The sequence below is a fragment of the Ascaphus truei genome, unplaced genomic scaffold (genome assembly GCF_040206685.1).
Source record: "Ascaphus truei isolate aAscTru1 unplaced genomic scaffold, aAscTru1.hap1 HAP1_SCAFFOLD_798, whole genome shotgun sequence".
Taxonomy (NCBI): Eukaryota; Metazoa; Chordata; class Amphibia; order Anura; family Ascaphidae; genus Ascaphus; species Ascaphus truei.
In genome coordinates this window covers 115,331-136,968 of record NW_027457133.1, presented here as the reverse complement: position 1 = coordinate 136,968, position 21,638 = coordinate 115,331, and the positions used below count along the sequence as shown (strand labels likewise).

The 21,638-nt window shown below is 43.3% G+C and overlaps 1 long non-coding RNA gene across 1 annotated transcript; it reads left to right on the top strand.

The window, feature by feature from the left end:
* The first annotated feature begins 8,748 nt into the window (after positions 1–8,748).
* LOC142486238 (uncharacterized) lies at positions 8,749–21,205 on the top strand. The gene is made up of 6 exons (XR_012798874.1): positions 8,749–8,851; positions 12,484–12,601; positions 13,590–13,656; positions 15,223–15,333; positions 18,644–18,753; positions 20,122–21,205. It is a non-coding gene; the product is annotated as an uncharacterized LOC142486238 (long non-coding RNA).
* Positions 21,206–21,638: the final 433 nt, after the last annotated feature.

Here is a 21,638-nt window from a genome sequence, read left to right as displayed (position 1 = left end):
GCCAGTAGATTATATAACTCTCAGTACAGGTTACACATGGCATCAGTATTAGTGATTTAAAGAGGAGGAAAGCTTCAATGTGGAGAACAAAGCCAAGTAATGTTGAAGTTACTCCTTTTACCATTTACTTGGTCAGTCTGTACTGTCTACTCTCCACACAGCTGCTAAGGATCTTCCATTTTAAATACTTTCACCTCCTATTCTGCACTGCTTTGCTGCCCATTATTCAGAGATGCGTTCCAGTCATGTTTAGCACTCTGAATCTCTCTGCAGTCATTGGTTCAGCACATCATGGGTAGAGCATGGCTACAGATACAGCAAGCTATTATTATTTTACCGGCTGATCACCCATAATATTGCATTAAAACATAGAATATCACTTAATTTCCAAAAGATTCAGTGATGCTGATAATGCAGAATCTCACAACATTTCCCATCATAATGCCATAATGCACAAGTGGGAGAAATAATCCTTGCTATATCTGTACATTGTGTGACGTATTACCTCAATGACCAATGAGAGCAAGTACATCTTCTGTATAGAGCGGCTGTGTTATGATGCAGTTATTGATCATCATTGACATAATCACAAGAATCTTATGCAAAGGGAAATTGTCCGCAGCGAAGTGAGATTTCAGCCCCCAAACGTCTGTAATATTAATGCAATGTCTTACTTTTGTTGCAGTGAACACTGAAGAGACGGATCTACTACAACACTGTACAGGATGAGCATACGCTACAAGCAGCAAAATGATCTTGCAGTTGACAGTATGTTGTTCTGGTAATGTGCACAATTATTATTTATGGGCTACACACCACAGTGCTGGACATATTCTGTTAACTTCAACTCTACTCCTAACATGGAGATGTCTTCCTGGTGTTACTGATTCAGTACATCATATGCACAGTGTGGTTATGATATGATGGATTGATTTAATGAACCCACCAACCAATGATGACATCTGCATCATCTTCTGTAAAGTGCAGCTACAGCATGATATTATCAGCATTTGGTGCGGTATAATCAGAGGTATCTATGTGCTTTTGTGCCTGTTTTAAGTCCTCCAGCTTAACGCCCCTACACCTCCCACTACACAGGCATACTTACTTATGCATACACTGACATCTGGCATACCTACACACACCCCAGGGCCACTTCCTTCCCCTGATGTCAGGGAGAGGATGGGCATGCAGAGTGCAGTAAGTCTCCACGTTACTCTGGCCAACAGTCTTGGCCTACCCCCAGCATCTGTCACCCACAACATCTGTTCCCTCCTTGTAAAGTGCTGAACTATCTCACCTGGGTCAGTGCTATAGCTGATCACAGTGCCCGATCAGGATGTCACTGTGACAGGCAGCAGTGCAGATTGACCGGTCAATCAATGCAGTGCCGCAACATATGCACTAAATGAGATTTCCGTGCCCCCAGTCAGGTTACTCCCTGGGCAGTGACCCTGCTCACACCCTCCCCTAGTTCCACCTCTGATCACAATTATCTCTCTTGGAGAGTGTAGCAAATTGGAGTTGGGGGAATCTCACCTCTGCCATGCATGGTCACAATCTGGGCACAGGACCCAAATAGTGGGCAATGTGGCACTTCTTACAGTAGAGAATAAGTAACTTTATTCTTTACTTGTGTATTAAGGACCTTATTTGCATTAAATTCAGTCCACACGGGACCAAGACTTTCTGGCTTACTGAACAAAGTGGAATTGTTTCGTAGAGGGTGGAGAATTGTATTTTATCTGAAATTACCCCCTCTGCACAAAATACAAACAATTATACCCATACAAGTACCTTGTGGAAGTTGTTGCCCTCTATCTTCCTGTGGTCTCTCCCTGTTTCTCACCGTGCCTCCTCCCATTTCCTTGCACCTCTGCGTCTCCGCATATATCCCTATACTCAGAGCCGGCTCCGGTCAGTGACATGGGATGCCCAAATATGAGCATACCCATATATGGGCATCCATGCCACTGACCGGAGCCCGCTCTGTTGCGGATATGGAGAGAGACTGGGAGATTTACATCCCCTTATAATTCATATGGTGCATAGTACCGGCACGTATTGTTTTACCGGTACTGTGTACCTTCCTACTTTCACACTGGTACAGTATATGCTGCAGTGGGACTGAGAGGGATATATTGGTAACACATAGTCATTGTTGGGGGAATTCAATCCATTTTGAAAATAGTAATGAAATGTTTTTTACTTTTCTTTTTTTTCAGTAATGAAGAATGAAACATTTCTGTTAAAATTGAATTGGAGGTGAACTGGATTCATCATCAACTCTGCACCAGTGTGAATTGATGTTCTTTAATGTTCTGATAAGGTACATGCAACATCTCTTCCTCAACCCCTGCACCACTCTCTGCCTCTTGCCTCTCTCTCTCCACCTCCCTGCTAAGCGTATTAACCCATCTAATGTAATCCACATTCCATGTCTCACTTTACTCTTCACTTCTCACGTGCCCTCTGGAATGACTGCTCTCTGACTAACAAGGTCTATTTGTACATGACCTCTTCTGCTCTCATCATCCACCACCTCTCATTCCCCTCACCCCTGTCCTACTCGATACCTCAGCTTAATTGAACTCTCTCCTCTGACATCTACCCTTATCTCTAACCTCTCCTCACTTTCTGCTTAAACTAACTATCTTGTTAACTTTTACAATGCTATCATCTCCTCCTCCTCCCTCCTCCTCCTCCCTCCTCCATCATATATATGCCCCTTCTAGGCTCTGACACACTCATCCCTCTAAGGCCATGATTATCATGGGCACATGCTTGGTCATCCACAGTGTGTGCGAGCGATGCAGAGCCGCCTCGGACCTCAGTGCAGGGATTGCTGCATACCCCCAGCATCTGTCACCCACAAACAATACACACACTAATACTCCCCACAATACACACTATAATACCTCCTCAATACTAATCTCCCCAATAATATTATAGCTCCAAACACAATATACACAACACCCTTACACAAGATACACAATCTAGTACTCTCCTCTGCACCTCTACACACAATATAATACTCCCACACACACAATATACACACTACCCTCCTACCCCCATAAAATACAACCAATAATACACACACACTTTGTGGATGTTGGGACCAGCTCCCGGCATGCACCAGTGAAAGAGAGAGGCCCGCAGAAGCTCGGAAGAACTCCCTCCATCCGTGCCTTCCTCCGTTTCACATCTTCTCCCTGTCTCTCTCCCTCCCTTTCCTTGCATCTCCCTGCGTCTTTACGTATACCCAGTCAGTGACGGCTCTGGTCACGTGATGCCTTAATATGGGCTTATCCATATATGTTCATCCACGTCACTAATGTGATGCCCGCACTGTTGCGGAGCTGGTACTTACGACGGGCACTTATTGTTTTATCAGTACTGCGTACCTGACTCTACCGGCCTACTTTCAACACTAGTACAATATGTGCTTCACTACGAGTGAGTGGGGAATATTGGCATCACACAGTCACTGTTGAATATGCCATTCAATCCATTTTGAAAATAGTAATGCAATGTGGTTTTGTTTTGTTTGCTTTTTGCAGTAATGAAGAATGGAAAAGTTATATTAAAATTAAATTGGAGGGGGACTAGATTCAGCATTTCATCATGAACTCTGCACTTGTGAGAATTTAACTTCTTGAATACCCTGACAGGTACACGCAACATTAAGACTATAATCTGCTGTGCAAGCTTTCGTGCTATACCTCCCCCTCAGGTTTTGATTTATACATTTGCTCCCTCAATTCATGTCCTCTAATATTTGAAAGCTCTCTCCTAGCATTTTCTCTTTACCACAGAACGTCATCCCAATGTAACCTCTCTCTTGTTCTTTCTGCTTGCTGTTTCCTCACTCCTCTGTTAAACTTTTCTAATTTCTCTAACTTCCACACTCCTGCTTTTATCCACATGTTCTCCTCTTTCCTTCCCCTACCTTTGCATGTGTCTACACACTGCACCATTTGTACAGACCTCTATTGCAGCTATTTCTGCACTGCTCAATGAAAAGCACTCTTTAATATCCTATTCTCTGTGCCCCCTCTCTCTGCGCCCCCTCTTTTGGCGCCTCCTCTCTCTGCGCCCCCTCTCTCTGCGCCTATCTGTCTCATTCTCTCTACGTCCCTCTCTCTCTACATAGAGCTATCTCTGTCTCTCTCTACACCTATCTCTGTGTCTCCTTCTATGTTTGCTGATGTGTGGGATATCTCTTATAATCTTGAACCTGCTCATATACACATCGGGCCTCCCTGCCTCTGCCTCCCTGCTAAGAGTGTTAACCTATCTAATGTAATCCACATTCCTTTCCTTACTTTTCTCTTCCCTTCTCCTATGCCATCTGGAATGCCCGTTCTCTGACTAACAAGGCTCTAGTTGTACATGACCTCTTCTGCTCTCATCATTCACAATCAGTCATTCCCCTCACCCCATCTTACCTGTCCCACTGATTTGCCTCTGCTTAATTAAACTCTCCTCTGACATCTACTCTAACCTCTCTCTCTCTTTCCGCTTAAACTAACAATCTTATTAACTCTTACAATGCTATCCTCCTATCTATATGCCCCCTCTAGGCTCTGACACACTTGTCCCTCTAGCCCACACCCTTGGCTAAATTCCCAAACATGTTCATCACACTTCCACTCGCTGTTCTTAATGCCTATGAAGGAAATCACACAATTGATATTTGATTTTTCTACAGTAAAAATGTCTCCAGTCCTGTATAAAGCTGCTCTCTGGGGCCAAACCACACTACTTTTTTTTCACATTCATCAACACTCAAATTTAATTTACGCTGTCTTTTTTTCCCTGTATTTGACTCCCTCCACTAACCTTCTCCTCACACTTGCCATCCTTCCTTCACTTCTCCTCAAGCATTGGACTACTTCAGAGGCAAGGTGGATGCCACCCACAAGGAGATTCCTTCTGTCCCTTCCCCCTTCTCTCCTTCTACCTAATTCTCCTTCTGCATTTGACTCCTTTTCTTCTCTTACAGAGCTGGAAGCTAATCATCTTCTCTTCTCCCTCTACCACATGCCCTCTAGATCGTATCCCCTCACACCTTACTGCATCTCTTAGTCCCCACTCTCACCCACATCTTCAATTCCTCCCTATTCTCTGGCTCTTTACCCTCTTACTTTAAGCCTGTAGTGGTCACCCTTTTCTCAGAAACAACCTACACCCTATGTGCCTTACTAACTACCGCCCTGTATCCCTCCTGCTGTTTGTCTCCTAATTGCTAGAATGTCAACATTCTTAAATCACATTCCCTCCTGGATCCTTTACAACCTGCCTTTCGTACAGCTCGTTCTACAGACTGTGCTTAAAGCAAATTCCCAAGGTCACTTTTCCCTACTAATCCTACTTGATCTATCTGCTGCGTTTGATGCTCTCAATCACTCTCCTCCTTCATATTCTAAACTCTCTCTTGGTATCCGTAACACAGTTCTATCCTGGTTTTCATCATAACTTTCCTGTCACACATTCTCCATCTCTGTTGCTAACATGTCTTCGTCTTCTATTGATCTGTCTGTGGGTATACATCAGGGCTCTGTTCTGAGATCTCTCTTTCTCTCTACATACTATCATTTGGTGACCTCATCAACTCTTTGTGACAATCCTATAAATAACAAATACAAATATCAGGTCATGGGAATAAGTGATTTGGACATAAAAGTAACATTTCGGAAGTGTGGACAACTAATACATCTTGTAGATTGCCTTTACAGTGTGATGTCATTGATTCAGTAGATTGTGTGCAGACCAGGACTGCAGTACAGTGTCACTCACATGGATGACTTGCGTGGTAGAAGCTCAAGAACAAGGATGTCAAACTCCAGTCCTCGAGGGCAGCAAACAGGCCAGGTTTTCAGGATATCCCTACTGAAAACCTGGCCTGTTTGGGACCCTCGAGGACTGGAGTTTGACATGCATGCTCTAGAAGGAGCACAGCTGTGGGTGGGAGGTGGATTTGCTTTGCATCAAATGGTTTGGAGCAAGGTTTATTGTATGTATTATCATAATAACAATGCAATGCTTAACTTTTATTTCAGGAGGGATGACTGCAGAACAGAAGTGAATATTGAAGCCATGTGTTCCTTTTCTTGCAAAAGAGAAAATTTGAAGGACAGTTGAAGAGAAGGAAAATTACTACACAGAGACAGATAAGCAATGTGTATATTTCTCATTTACCATTTAGTATTTGTCGTTTTATTGACTCCACACAATCCGGCTGCTACGGGTTTCACATTGAATATTTTCATCTCTACTCTACCCCTTCCTGTGATCTGAACCATGCAAGTTTTCGTTGATTCAATACATCATGAGTAGAGGGTGGCTACAGTATGAAGTAAAGACCCAAGGATCACATCTACTACCATTCATAACAAGAACATGTGCAGTAGCGCACAGCTGCAGTTCTATGTGATTGTTATGAAAGGTTGAGGTGGTTCAATTCTATGAATCTGGAGTGGGATGGATCCTGTTTGCATCATATGGTTTCATCTAGGCCAGTAGATTATATAACTCTCAGTACAGGTTACACATGGCATCAGTATTAGTATTTAAAGAGGAGGAAAGCTTCAATGCGGAGAACAAAGCCAAGTAATGTTGAAGTTACTCCTTTTACCATTTACTTGGTCAGTCTGTACTGTCTACTCCCCACACAGCTGCTAAGGATCTTCCATTTTAAATACTTTCACCTCCTATTCTGCACTGCTTTGCTGCCCATTATTCAGAGATGCCTTCCAGTCATGTTTACCACTCTGAATCTCTCTGCGGTCATTGGTTCAGCACATCATGGGTAGAGCATGGCTACAGATACAGCAAGCTATTATTATTTTACCGTCTGATCATCCATAATATTGCATTAAAACATAGAATATCACTTAATTTCCAAAAGATTCAGTGATGCTGATAATGCAGAATCTCACAACATTTCCCATCATAATGCCATAATGCACCAGTGGGAGAAATAATCCTTGCTATATCTGTACATTGTGTGACGTATTACCTCCATGACCATTGAGAGCAAGTACATCTTCTGTATAGAGCGGCTGTGTTATGATGCAGTTATTGATCATCATTGACATAATCACAAGAATCTTATGCAAAGGGAAATTGTCCGCAGCGAAGTGAGATTTCAGCCCCCAAACGTCTGTAATATTAATGCAATGTCTTACTTTTGTTGCAGTGAACACTGAAGAGACGGATCTACTACAACACTGTACAGGATGAGCATACGCTACAAGCAGCAAAATGATCTTGCAGTTGACAGTATGTTGTTCTGGTAATGTGCACAATTATTATTTATGGGCTACACACCACAGTGCTGGACATATTCTGTTAACTTCAACTCTACTCCTAACATGGAGATGTCTTCCTGGTGTTACTGATTCAGTACATCATATGCACAGTGTGGTTATGATATGATGGATTGATTTAATGAACCCACCAACCAATGATGACATCTGCATCATCTTCTGTAAAGTGCAGCTACAGCATGATATTATCAGCATTTGGTGCGGTATAATCAGAGGTATCTATGTGCTTTTGTGCCTGTTTTAAGTCCTCCAGCTTAACGCCCCTACACCTCCCACTACACAGGCATACTTACTTATGCATACACTGACATCTGGCATACCTACACACACCCCAGGGCCACTTCCTTCCCCTGATGTCAGGGAGAGGATGGGCATGCAGAGTGCAGTAAGTCTCCACGTTACTCTGGCCAACAGTCTTGGCCTACCTCCAGCATCTGTCACCCACAACATCTGTTCCCTCCTTGTAAAGTGCTGAACTATCTCACCTGGGTCAGTGCTATAGCTGATCACAGTGCCCGATCAGGATGTCACTGTGACAGGCAGCAGTGCAGATTGACCGGTCAATCAATGCAGTGCCGCAACATATGCACTAAATGAGATTTCCGTGCCCCCAGTCAGGTTACTCCCTGGGCAGTGACCCTGCTCACACCCTCCCCTAGTTCCACCTCTGATCACAATTATCTCTCTTGGAGAGTGTAGCAAATTGGAGTTGGGGGAATCTCACCTCTGCCATGCATGGTCACAATCTGGGCACAGGACCCAAATAGTGGGCAATGTGGCACTTCTTACAGTAGAGAATAAGTAACTTTATTCTTTACTTGTGTATTAAGGACCTTATTTGCATTAAATTCAGTCCACATGGGACCAAGACTTTCTGGCTTACTGAACAAAGTGGAATTGTTTCGTAGAGGGTGGAGAATTGTATTTTATCTGAAATTACCCCCTCTGCACAAAATACAAACAATTATACCCATACAAGTACCTTGTGGAAGTTGTTGCCCTCTATCTTCCTGTGGTCTCTCCCTGTTTCTCACTGTGCCTCCTCCCATTTCCTTGCACCTCTGCGTCTCCGCATATATCCCTATACTCAGAGCCGGCTCCGGTCAGTGACATGGGATGCCCAAATATGAGCATATCCATATATGGGCATCCATGCCACTGACCGGAGCCCACTCTGTTGCGGATATGGAGAGAGACTGGGAGATTTACATCCCCTTATAATTCATATGGTGCATAGTACCGGCACGTATTGTTTTACCGGTACTGTGTACCTTCTTACTTTCACACTGGTACAGTATGTGCTGCAGTGGGACTGAGAGGGATATATTGGTAACACATAGTCATTGGTGGGGGAATTCAATCCATTTTGAAAATAGTAATGCATTGTTTTTTACTTTTTTTTTTGCAGTAATGAAGAATGAAAAAGTTCTGTTAAAATTGAATTGGACGTGAACTGGATTCAGCATTTCATCATCAACTCTGCACCAGTGTGAATTGACGTTCTTTAATGTTCTGACAAGGTACATGCAACATCTCTTCCTCTACCCCTACACCACCCTCTGCCTCTTGCCTCTCTCTCCACCTCCCTGCTAAGCGTATTAACCCATCTAATGTAATCCACATTCCTTGTCTCACTTTACTCTTCCCTTCTCACGTGCCCTCTGGAATGTCTGCTCTACGACTAACATGGTCTATTTGTACATGACCTCTTCTGCTCTCATCATCCACCACTTCTCATTCCCCTCACCCCTGTCCTACTCGATACCTCAGCTTAATTGAACTCTCTCCTCTGACATCTACCCTTATCTCTAACCTCTCCTCACTTTCTGCTTAAACTAACTATCTTGTTAACTCTTACAATGCTATCATCTCCTCCTCCCTCCTCCTCCATCATCTATATGCCCCTTCTAGGCTCTGACACACTCATCCCTCTAAGGCCGTGATTATCATGGGCACACGCTTGGTCGTCCACAGTGCGTGCGAGCGATGCAGGGCCTCCCCGTCGCCTCGGACCTCAGTGCAGGGATTGCTGGAGCGACAGGCATGCGCTAACTTTGCCTTCTGTTGCGTGCTTACTATAGACGCAGCCTAACCCATGCATTGGTTAAATTCACAAGCACGCTCTCATCACACTTCATCACATCACACTGCTGCTCTTAACACCTATGGAGGAAATCTCACAGTCTGATTTTCTACACTAAACCTTTGTCCTGTTCTGTAAAACTCTGCTCCTTTTTTTAAGGTCAAACACTACTTTTTCCTCACTCATCAACACTCCAATTTCATTCACACTGTCTTCTATGTATTTGAGTCCCACCACTGACTTTCTCCTCCCACTTAACATCCATCCTTTATTTCTCCTCAAGCCTTTGCTCACTTGAGGCAAGGTGGATGCCATCCACAAGTAGATTCGTTCTCTCCCTTCCCCCTCTCTCTTTTTCTATCTAGATCTCATTGCACTCTTGACTCCTTTTCTCCTGTCACAAAGCTGGAACCTGATCTTCTCTTCTCCCTCTACCACATGCCCTCTCAATCCTATATTCTCACTCTCACTCTCACCCACATCTTCAATTCCTCCATATCCTTTGGCTCTTTCAACTCTTCCTTTTAAGCATGCAGTGGTCACCCCTATTCTCAAAAATAACCTTGACCTTGTGTGAATTTCTAACTATCGCCCTGTATCCGTCCTACCATTTGCCTCCTAATTGCTAGAACGTCTTGTGATCTCCCGTTTGATCAACATTCTTAAATCACATGCTCCTCTGGGCCCTTCACAATCTGCCTTTCCCAATGTAACCAATTATGTACATAAAGAAAATTCCCAAGGTCCATTTTACTTACTAATCCTGCTTGATCTCTCTTCTGCTTTTGATACTGTCAATCACTCTTCTCATTCATATTCTAAACTCTTTCTTCGTATCCGCAGCAAACTTATATCCTGGTTTTCATCATACTTCTCCATCACACATTCTCCATCTCTGTTGCTAACGTGTCTTTGTCTCCTGTTGTTTTGTCTGTTGGTATACCTCAGGACTCTGTTCTGGGACCTCTCTCACTACATACTATCACTAGTTGACCTTATCAACTATTTTGGCCCTTGATATCATCTCTATGCAGATGATACACCCACCTATCCACCCTACCGTCACTCCTGCAATTTAGTTCCTAGTTTCGGGTGGCCTCCTGGCTATATCCTCCATGGATGACACTCTTCTGCCTTAAACCTAATGTCTAAAACTGAGCTCCTCATATTTCCCCCTAAATCTGGCCTAATATCACCTTTCTCCATCGCAGTAAACAGTACTACCATCATCCTGTCATGAAAGCACATTGCCTAGGAGTAACATTTGACTCTTCCCTTTCCATCTTCATTCACGACACTGGCTAAAGTTTGTTGATTCTTTCTCTGTAATATTTCCAAGATTTGCCCTTTTCTCTGTCAATCTACTGCTAAAACGCCAATGCATGCCCTTATCGTATGGGTTAACATACTGCTAACAGGGCTCCCTGCTTCACAACTTTCTCATTTGCAATCTATCCAAAACTCTGCTGCTTGAATAATTTCCCTTTCTCCCACAACAGTATCTGCTCATCTCCTCCTCCTTAAATCCCTCTCCTTGCTTCCCATCAAGTTTCAGATCACCTACAAAGTTCTCCTCCTTACCTTTTTGTTAAGGTTCTCTATTAGTGGTGTACCGAGTACCCGGCGTTACCCGACACATTTCCAGCTACCCGGACATTACTTGAAACCGGCCACTGAGAAGTGGACTTGGCCGGGTAATACCCGGCGTCGGGTAATGTCAGGGCAGCTGGAAATAATCTTTTATACTTACCTTTCCTAAGACATCTAGGATCAGCAGCAGCAGTCCTCTGATGTTGGCAGCATCAGAGGTGTCTTCACCTGGCGGGGGGAGCTGCAGGAATCACTTCCACAGCACCGAAGCAGGTAAGCTGTGTCTGTGAGCCTGCAGCTCCCCCGCCGGCTGAAGACACCACAGATGCTGCCACCGTCACAGGACTGCTGCTGATCCTAGATGTCACTGCCACCCGGAAGGTAAGTGCCAAACCGTGTACCCGACCGGGTAGAACCTTTCATTTTGGCCGGGTACCCGTTACCCATTTTTTTATAGTTGAGGACCCAGTCCAACACTATTCTCTATTCATCTGCTCCTTCCTACATATCATCTTTGGTCTCGTTATGCCCTTCCTCGTCTCCTAAGCTCTACTAATAACTGTCTCCATTATACTTCTTACACCTCTACTGCGCACTCGCTCTCTTGCCTGAAACCCTTTCCCATCAATTTACCTGTGAAACTCACACACACTCAGTATATGCCAACATACCCTCTTCCACCCACATTTAAGATCAACCTTAAAATTCACAACTTAAATGAAGCATTTCAATAGCTTTTACTCGTTGCTACTGTCACTCATTCAGTCACTAACTATTGTTCCCAAGAAGTGCTTTATACTACAAGTACCCACCATTAAGGACAAGCATTGTCATCTACTGCACTTGTTCCCCCACCTGTTGTCTCTCTGTAAGTCTCCTTACATTTCTCTTAGATTGTAAACTACCCAGGACAGGGATTTACTTTCCTATTGTCTGTTTTTGTTTGTTGAACTTATTGTATAATAATTTCCTGTACTTTTTGGTCTCTCTTGTAAAGCGCTGAGTACACAATGGGTGGTATATAAATAGAGATATATGCAGAGTCTAGAGACAAGGCACACGTGTATAGGTAGCTACAGTTTATCCGGGACCGTATGCATCCTTGAAGTGCCTGTCCCAGTTATTTTCTATTGATTGCAATGTAGGAGTGTCTGTCCTGTCTTATTTTTTTTATTATTATTATTATTATTATTATTATTATATATACAAAGATATATACAAAGATTGTTTCCTGTCGTTAGCATGACATTGTGTGACACAGTGTGATGTCATTGATTCAGTAGATTGTGTGCAGACCGGGACTGCAGTACAGTTTCACTGACATGAATAACTTGTGTGGTAGAAGCTCTAGAAGGAGCACAGCTGTGGGAGGGAGGTGGATTTGCTTTGTATCACATGGTTTGGAGCAAGGTTCATTGTATGTATCGTCAATAATAATTATAATAATAATAATGCAATGCTTAACTTTTTTATTTCAAGAGGAAAGACTGCAGAACAGAAGTGAATATTGAAGCCATGTGTTCATTTTCTTGCAAAATAGAAAATTGAAGGACAGTTGAAGAGGAGGAAAATGACTACACAGAGACAGATAAGCAATGTGTATATTTCTCATTTAGTATTTGTCGTTTTATTGACTCCAAAAAATCCGGCTGCTAAGGGTTTCGCATTGGACATATTCACCTCTACTCCACCCCTTCCTGTGATCTGTACCATGCAGATTTTTGTTGATTCAATACATCATGAATAGAGTGTGGCTACAGTATGAAGTACTGACCCAAGGACCACATCTACTACCATTCATAACAAGAACATGTGCAGTAGCGCACTGCTGCAGTTCTATGTTATTGCTATGAAAGGTTGAGGTGGTGCAATCATATGAATCTTGAGTGGGAGGGATCCTGTTTGCATCATTTAATTTGATCTAGGCCAGTAGAGTATATAACTCTCAGTACAGGTTACATATGGCATCAGTATTAGTGATTTAAAGAACAGAAAAACAGGAGTGGAGAACAAAACCAAGTAATGTTGAAGTTACTACTTTTTACTATTTACTTGGTCAGTCTGTACTGTCTACTCCCCACACAGCTGCTAAGGGTTTCCATTTGAGATACATTCACCTTCTACTCTGCACTACTGTGCTACCCTCTATTCAGAGATGAGTTCAAGTCATGTTTACCACTCTAAATCGCTCTGCAGTCATTGATTCAGCACATCATGGGTAGAGCATGGCTATAGATACAGCAAGCTTTATTTTACCCTAATATTGCATCAAAAAATAGAATATCACTCAGTTTCCTACAGATTTACTGATGCTGATAATGCAGAATCTCACCCTCCCATCATAATACACCAGAGGAAGAAATAATCCTTGCTATATATGTACATTGTGTGACATATTGCCTCCATGACCATTGATGGCAAATACATATTCTGTATAGAGCAGCTGTGTTATGATGTAGTTGTTATTGATCATCATTGAGATATAATCACAAGAATCTTATGCAAAGGGAAACTGTCATTAGCATAGTGGGATTTCAGCCCCCAAACTTCTGTAATATTAATGCAATGTCTTACTTTTATTGCAGTGAACACCGAAGAGACGGATCTACTACAACAGCAAAATGATCATGCAGTTGACAATATGTTGTTCTGGTAATGTGCACAATTATTATGTATGGGCTCCACACCACAGTGCTGGACATATTTTGTTAACTTCAACACTACCCCTACCATGGAGATGTCTTCCTGTGATTGGTGTTACTGATTCAGTACATCATATGCACAGTGTGGCTATTATATGATGGATTGATTTAATGAACCCACCAAACACTGATGACATCTGTATCATCTTCTGTAAAGTGCATCTACAGCAGGATATTATCAGCATTTGGGGTGATATAATCAGAGGCATCTATGTGCTTTTGTGCTGGGTAAAGTCCTCCAGCTGAACCGCCCCCCGCCCCCCACCCCCCTACACCTCCTGCCACACAGGCAAACTTACTTACACACACAGCACACTTACTTATGCACACTGACACTTGGCATACCTACACACACACACCCCACAGCCACTGGCATGCATGCAGAGTCCTGGGCATGCAGGATGGGCATGCAGAGTACAGAATATCTCCACCTTGCTCTGGCCCGTACTCTTGGCCTACCCCCAGCATCTGTCACCCACAACCTCTGTTCCCTCCCTGTAAATTGCTGCACTAACACACCTTGGTCAGCGCTGCAACCGATCACAGCACCGGATCATGTCACTGTGATAGGAAGCAGTGCTAATTGACCGGTCAATCAATGCCACGTGGCAACATACGCACCAAAAGAGATTTCCATGCCCCCTGACAGGCTACTCCCTGGGCAGTGACCCTGCTCATCTTCCACCTCTGATCACAATATTCTCTCTTGGAGAGTGTAGCAAATTGGAGTTGGGGGAATTTCACCTCTGCAGTGCATGTAGAGTCCTGTATGCAGAGTACAGAAAGTCTCCACCTTAGTCTGGCCCGTACTCTTGGCCTACCCACAGCATCTGTCACCCACAAATAATACATACACTAATACTCCCCACAATACACACTTTAATACCTCCTCAATAATAATCTCCCCAATAATATTATAGTCTTAAACACAATATACACAATACCCCCTAACACAAGATACCCAATCTAACACTCTCCTCTGCACCTCAACATAATATACACACTATAATACCCTACACACAATATAATACTCCCACACACACACAATATACACACTGTCCTCCTACCGCCATAAAACACAACCAATAATACACACACACTTTGTGGATGTTGGGACCAGCTCCTTGCATGCACCAGTGAAAGAGAGAGGCCTGCCATCCGTGCCTCCCTCCGTTTCCCATCTTCTCCCTGTCTCTCTCCCTCCCTTTCTTTGCATCTCCCTGCATCTTTGCGTATACCCAGTCAGTGACGGCTCCGGTCACGTGATGCCTTAATATGGGCTTATCCATATATCTGTTGCAGAGATGGAGAGAGACCTGGAGATTTTACATTTCCTTATAATTCATATTGGTACTTAGTACGGGCACTTATTGTTTTATCAGTACTGGGTACCTGACCGTACTGGCCTACGAGTGAGAAGGCAATATTGGCATCACACAGTTACTGTTGAATATGTCATTCAATCCATTTTGAAAATAGTAATGCAATGTGGTTTTGTTTTGTTTGCTTTTTGCAGTAATGAAGAATGAAAAAGTTATATTAAAATTAAATTGGAGGGGAACTGGATTCAGCATTTCTTCATGAACTCTGCACTTGTGAGCATTGACCTTCTTGAGTGCCCTGACAGGTACACGCAACTTTAAGACTATAATCTTCATCAACTGCTGTGCAAGCTTTCGTGCTATACCTCCCCCTCCGGTTTTGATTTATACATTTGCTCTCTCAATTCATGTCCTCTAATATCTGGAGGCTCTCTCCTAGCATTTCTCTCTACCACAGCACGTCATCCCAATGTAACCTCTCTCTTGTTCTTTCTGTTTACTGTTTCCTCACTGCTCTGTAAAACTTTTCTAATTTCTCTAACTTCCACACTCCTGCTTTTATCCACATGTTCTATACACTTTCCTTCCCCTACCTTTGCATGTGTCTACACAAAGCACCATTTGTACAGACCTCTATTGCAGCTATTTCTGCACTGCTCAATGAAATGCTCTCCTGCACATCCTATTCTCTTCCACCTTCCCTCATTCTCTACGCCCCCTCTCAAAGCCCCCTCTCTCTATGTCTCCTCTCTCTACGCCTATCTGTCTCATTCTCTTGACGCCCTTCTCTCTCTACATATCCCTATCTCTGTCTCTCTCTACACCTATCTCTGTGTCTCCTTCTATGCTCGCTGATGTTGGGGGATATCTCTTATAATCTTGGACCGGCTCATATACACATCAGGCCTCCCTACTAAGAGTGTTAACCTATCTAATGTAATCCACATTCCTTTCCTTACTTTTCTCTTCCCTTCTCCTGTGCCCTCTGGAATGTCCACTCTTACTAACAAGGCTCTAGTTGTACATAACCTCTTCTGCTCTCATCAGTCACAATCAGTCATTCCCCTCACCGCATCTTACCTGTCCCACTGATTTGCCTCTGCTTAATTAAACTCTCCTCTGACATCTACTCTAACCTCTCTTCTCTCTTCTCTCTCTCTCTTTCTGCTTAAACTAACAATCTTATTAACTCTTACAATGCTATCCTCCTATCTATATGCCCCCTATAGGCTCTGACACACTCATCCCTCTAACCCACACCTTTGGCTAAATTCCCAAACACACTCATCACACTTCCACTCGCTGTTCTTAATACCTACGGAGGAAATCTCACACTTTGTTTGATTTTTCTACAGTAAAAATGTCTCCTGTCCTGTATAAAGCTGCTCTCTAGGGCTAAATACACTACTTTTTTCCACACTCATCAACACTCAAATTTAATTTACGCTGTTTTTTTCTCTGTATTTGACTCCCTCCACTGACCTTCTCCTCCCACTTGCCATCCTTCCTTCACTTCTCCTCAAGCATTTGACTACTTCAGAGGCAAGGTGGATGCCACCCAAAAGGAGATTCCTTCTGTCCCTTCCCCCTTCTCTCCTTCTACCCAAATCTCCTTCTGCACTTGACTCCTTTTCTTCTCTTACAGAGCTGGAAGCTAATCATCTTCTATTCTCCCTCTACCACATGCCCTCTAGATCGTATCCCCTCACACCTTACTGCATCTCTTAGTCCCCACTCTCACCCACATCTTCAATTTCTCCCTATTCTCTGGATTTTTGCCCTCTTACTTTAAGCCTGTAGCGGTCACCCTTTTGTCAGAAACAAACTACACCCTATGTGCCTTACTAACTACCGCTCTGTATCCCTCATGCTGTTTGCCTTCTAATTGCTAGTGTCAACATTCTTAAATCACATGCCCTCCTGGATCCTTTACAACCTGCCTTTCGTACAGCACGTTCTACAGACTGTGCTTAAAGCTAATTCCCAAGGTTTTTCCCTACTAATCCTACTTGATCTATCTGCTGCGTTTGATGCTCTCAATCACTCTCCTCCTTCATATTCTAAACTCTCTCTTGGTATCAGTAACAAAGTTCTATCCTGGTTTTCATCATAACTTTCCTGTCACACATTCTCCATCTCTGTTGCTAACATGTCTTCGTCTTCTATTGATCTGTCTGTGGGTATACATCAGGTCTCTGTTCTGAGATCTCTCTTTCTCTCTACATACTATCATTTGGTGACTTCATCAATGCTTTTGGCCTTAGATATAATCTCTATGCGGATGATACACACACAAATCTATCCACCCCTGTTCTCACTCCTGCAATCCAGTCCCTACTCTTGGGTTGTCTCCTGGCTATATGCTCATGGATGGCACTCCACTGCCTTAAACTTAATGTCTAAAACTGGGCTCATATTATCCCCTTTCTCCATCACAGTAAACAGTACTACCATCTATCTTGTCATCAAACATGTTGCATAGGAGTAACATTTGGCTCTTCAATTCCATCTCCATTCACATGCACGGCTATGGGTAAAATGTGTTGCCTCTTTCTCTGTAATATTGCCAAGATCTTCCCTTTCCCCTCTCAACCTACTGCTAAAACTCCAATGTATACTGTTATCCTATAGGTTATTTTAACATACTACTAACAGGCCTCCATGCTTCACAACTTTCTCCTATGCAAAACTCTGCTGCTTGAATTATCTCACTTTCTTCCACAACAGTCTCTGCTCATCTCCTTAAATCCCTGTCCTGGCATCCCATCAAGTTTTTGTATCACCTACAAAGTTCTCCTCCTTACCTTTTTGTTAAGGCTCTCCATTAATCTGCTCCTTCTTGCATATCATCTTTGATCTCTCGTTATGCCCTTGCTTGTCTCTTGCACTATAACCATAACTGTCTCCTGTAAACTTCTTTCACCTCTACTGTTCTCTCACTTGCCTGAAACCATTTTCCATCACTGCACCGTACATGTGAAACTTCCTCACACTCAGTATATGCCAACATAACCTCTTCCACCCACATGTAAGACCAATCTTAAAATTCACGACTTAAATCAAGCATTTAAAAAACTTTGACTCGTGGCTACTGTCCCACACCCACAGTCACTGCTAACAACTATTGTTCCCAAGATGTGCTTTCTACTAATTGTACCCACCATTAAGGACAAGCATTGTCATCTACTGCACTTCTTCCCCCAACTGCTGCCTCTCTTTAAGTCTTCTAACATTTCTATTAGATTGTAAAGTTCCCAGGGCAAGGATTTACTTTCCTATAATCTGTTTTTATTTGTCGCACTTATTTTTTAATTATTTTTCCCCTCTCCCCTAATGATATACATATAGGTTTTCCTGTCATTTGCATGACAGAGTTATTATGGTTAACTATTGCATCATGTAGACTGCCTTTTCAGTGTGATGTAATTGATTCAGTACTTTGTGTGCAGACTGTGACTGCAGTACAGTGTCACGAACATTAATGACTTGTGTGGTAGAAGCTCTAGAAGGAACACAGCTATGGGAGGGAGGTGGATTTACTTTGGATCACATGGTTTGGCGCAAGGTTCATTGTATGTATGATCATAACCATGCAATGCTTAACTTTTATTTCAGGAGGGAAGAACAGTGAATATTGAAGCCATGTGTTTCTTTTCTGTCAGAAGAGAAATTTTGAAAGACAGTTGAAGAGGAGGAAAATGACTACACAGAGACAGATAAGCAATGTGTATATTTCTCATTTAGTATTTGTCGTTTTGTTGACTCCACACAATCCAGCTGCTAAGGGTTTCGCATTGGACATATTCCCCTCTACTCTACCCTTCCTGTGATCTGTACCATGCAGGTTTTTGTTGATTCAATACATCATGAGTAGAGTGTGGCTGCTGTATGAAGTATTGACCCAAGGACCACATCTACTACCATTCATAACAAGAACATGTGCAGTAGCGCACTGCTGTAGTTCTATGTGTTTTATTAAAGGTTGAAGTGGTGCAATCATATGAATCTGGAGTGGGATGAATCCTGTTTGCATCATATGGTTTCATCTAGGCCAGTAGAGTATATCTCTCAGTACAGGTTACACATGGCATCAGTAGTAGTGATTTAAAGAACAGAAAAAACAAGAGAAACTTCAATGTTGATAACAAAGCCAAGTAATGTTGAAGATACTCCTTTAACTATTTATTTGATCAGTCTGTACTGTCTACTCCCCACACAGCTACTAAGTCTTCCATTTGAGATACATTCACCTCCTACTCTGCACTGCTGTTCTGTCCTCTATTCAGAGATGAGTTCCAGTCATGTTTACCACTCTGAATCACTCTGCAGTCATTGATTCAGCACATCATGGGTAGAGCATGGCTACAGATACAGTAAGCTTTATTTTACCGGCTGATCATCCATAATATTGCATTAAAACATAGAATATTACTCAGTTTCCAAAAGATTCAGTGATGCTAATAATGCAGAATCTTACAACACATCCCATCATAATGCACCAGAGGAAGAAATAATCCTTGCTACACTACCGACACGTTTTATTGAAGCACGGCTAGCACCGCAAGCCGGGGGATGCCCCGGCGTGCTAGCCGCACTCCCTCAGCGTGCCGCGCATCACCGATGCACGGTCACGCGTCATCGGGTGCCTGCGCCCCCTGCACGCGCGTCCAGGGCTCCCCGAGGGAGCACTGGTGTCCCGCGATGTGGGGGACAGCGGCAGGGGGTTCCGGGGGACCCGACGGACCCGGCAGCGGAAGGGAGAAAGCCCCGATCGGAGGGCGCTCCGCTGCTTCGGCGTGCGCCCGGCACCCTCCGGCGCGTGCCAGGTTACTGCTGCGGCCAAGAACGGGCAAATGCTCGAATAAACTCGGCCGCAGCAGTATATCTGTACATTGTGTGACGTTTGGCCTCCATGACCATTGATAGCAAATACATATTTTGTATTGAGCGGCTGTGTTATGATGTAGTTGTTATTGATCATCATTGAGATATAATCACAAGAATCTTATGCAAAGGGAAAATGTCTGCAGCATAGTGGGATTTCAGCTCCCAAACTTCTGTAATATTAATGCAATGTCTTACTTTTATTGCAGTGAACACTGAAGAGACGGATCTACGACAACACTGCACAGGACAAGAGCAAACACTACAAGCAGCAAAATGATCTTGCAGTTGCAAGTATGTTCTGTAATGTGCACAATTATTATTTATGGGCTACACACCACAGTGCTGGACATATTCTGTTAACTTCTACCCCTACCATGGAGATGTCTTCCTGTGATTGATTCAGTACATCATATGCACAGTGTGGCTATGATATGATGGATGGATTTAATGAACCCACCACCCACTGACATCTGCATCATCTTCTGTAAAGTGCAGCAGGATATTATCAGCATTTGGGGTGGTATAATCTGGGGCATCTATGTGCTTTTGTGCCTGGATAAGTTCCTCCAGCTGAACCACTCCCCTATACCTGCCACACAGGCATACTTACAGAGCACACTTACTTATGCACACTGACACTTGGAATACACACACACACACACACACACACAGACACTGTCATGCATGCAGTGTCCTGTATGCAGAGTACAGAAAGTCTCCACCTTACTCTGGCCCGTACTCATGGCCTATCCCCAGCATCTGTCATCCACAACCTCTGTTCCCTCCCTGTAAAGTGCTGCACTAACACACCTGGGTCAGCGCTGCAGCTGATCACAGTGCCGGATCATGATGTCAATGGGATAGGCAGCAGAGCTGATTGACAAGTCAATCAATGCAGCTCCGCAATATATGCACCAAAAGAGATTTCTGTACCCCCTGTCAGGCTACTCCCTGGGCAGCGACCCTTCTCACCCCTCTCATTCCACCTCTGATCACAATAATCTCTCTTGGAGTGTGTAGCAAATTGGAGTTGGGGGAATCTCACCTCTGTAGTGCATGGTCACAATCTGGGCACTGTACCCAAATATTGGGCAATGTGGCACGTCTTACAGTAGAGAATAGAATAAGTAACTATATTCTTTACTTGTGTATTAAGGAACTTATTTGCAATAAAAATTCAATCCACCTGGGACCAAGACTTTCTGGTTTTCTGAACAAAGTGGAATTGTTTTCCTATAATTTTATATTCTCTGAAATGTAACATCACAATAAAGTACTCCTATTTTTTTCCTTTGTGCTTTTTTATGGACTATTCCTTTATGTATTTCACTTAATGGGACTAATTACCTTACGATTAGATTTCACTTGTATTTTCTTGGGTTACTCTTTGGAATTTCTCTCTGTGTTCATTTATACTATCTTATTTAGAGCAGTCTTTGCCATTGGACCCCATTTCTTGCCAGAGAGATCTGTAACACAGAGTATTGAAGAGAGTACAGAACAGCGGTGAAGTAGATTTTTATGCTTCTAGGCAGCCTCCCTTCTCACCATGTATTCTGCCCCCGACGGTCTCTTGCACTGCTCCCTCCTACACCCACTCTCCTCACTCTTCCCTCCCCTCCCCGCTATCACTCAATGACCCCCTCTCATTCAATCCTGCTCCCTTACTCCCCCCTCACTCATTCTTCCTTCTGCACACACAATCCTCCCGAATATCACTCCC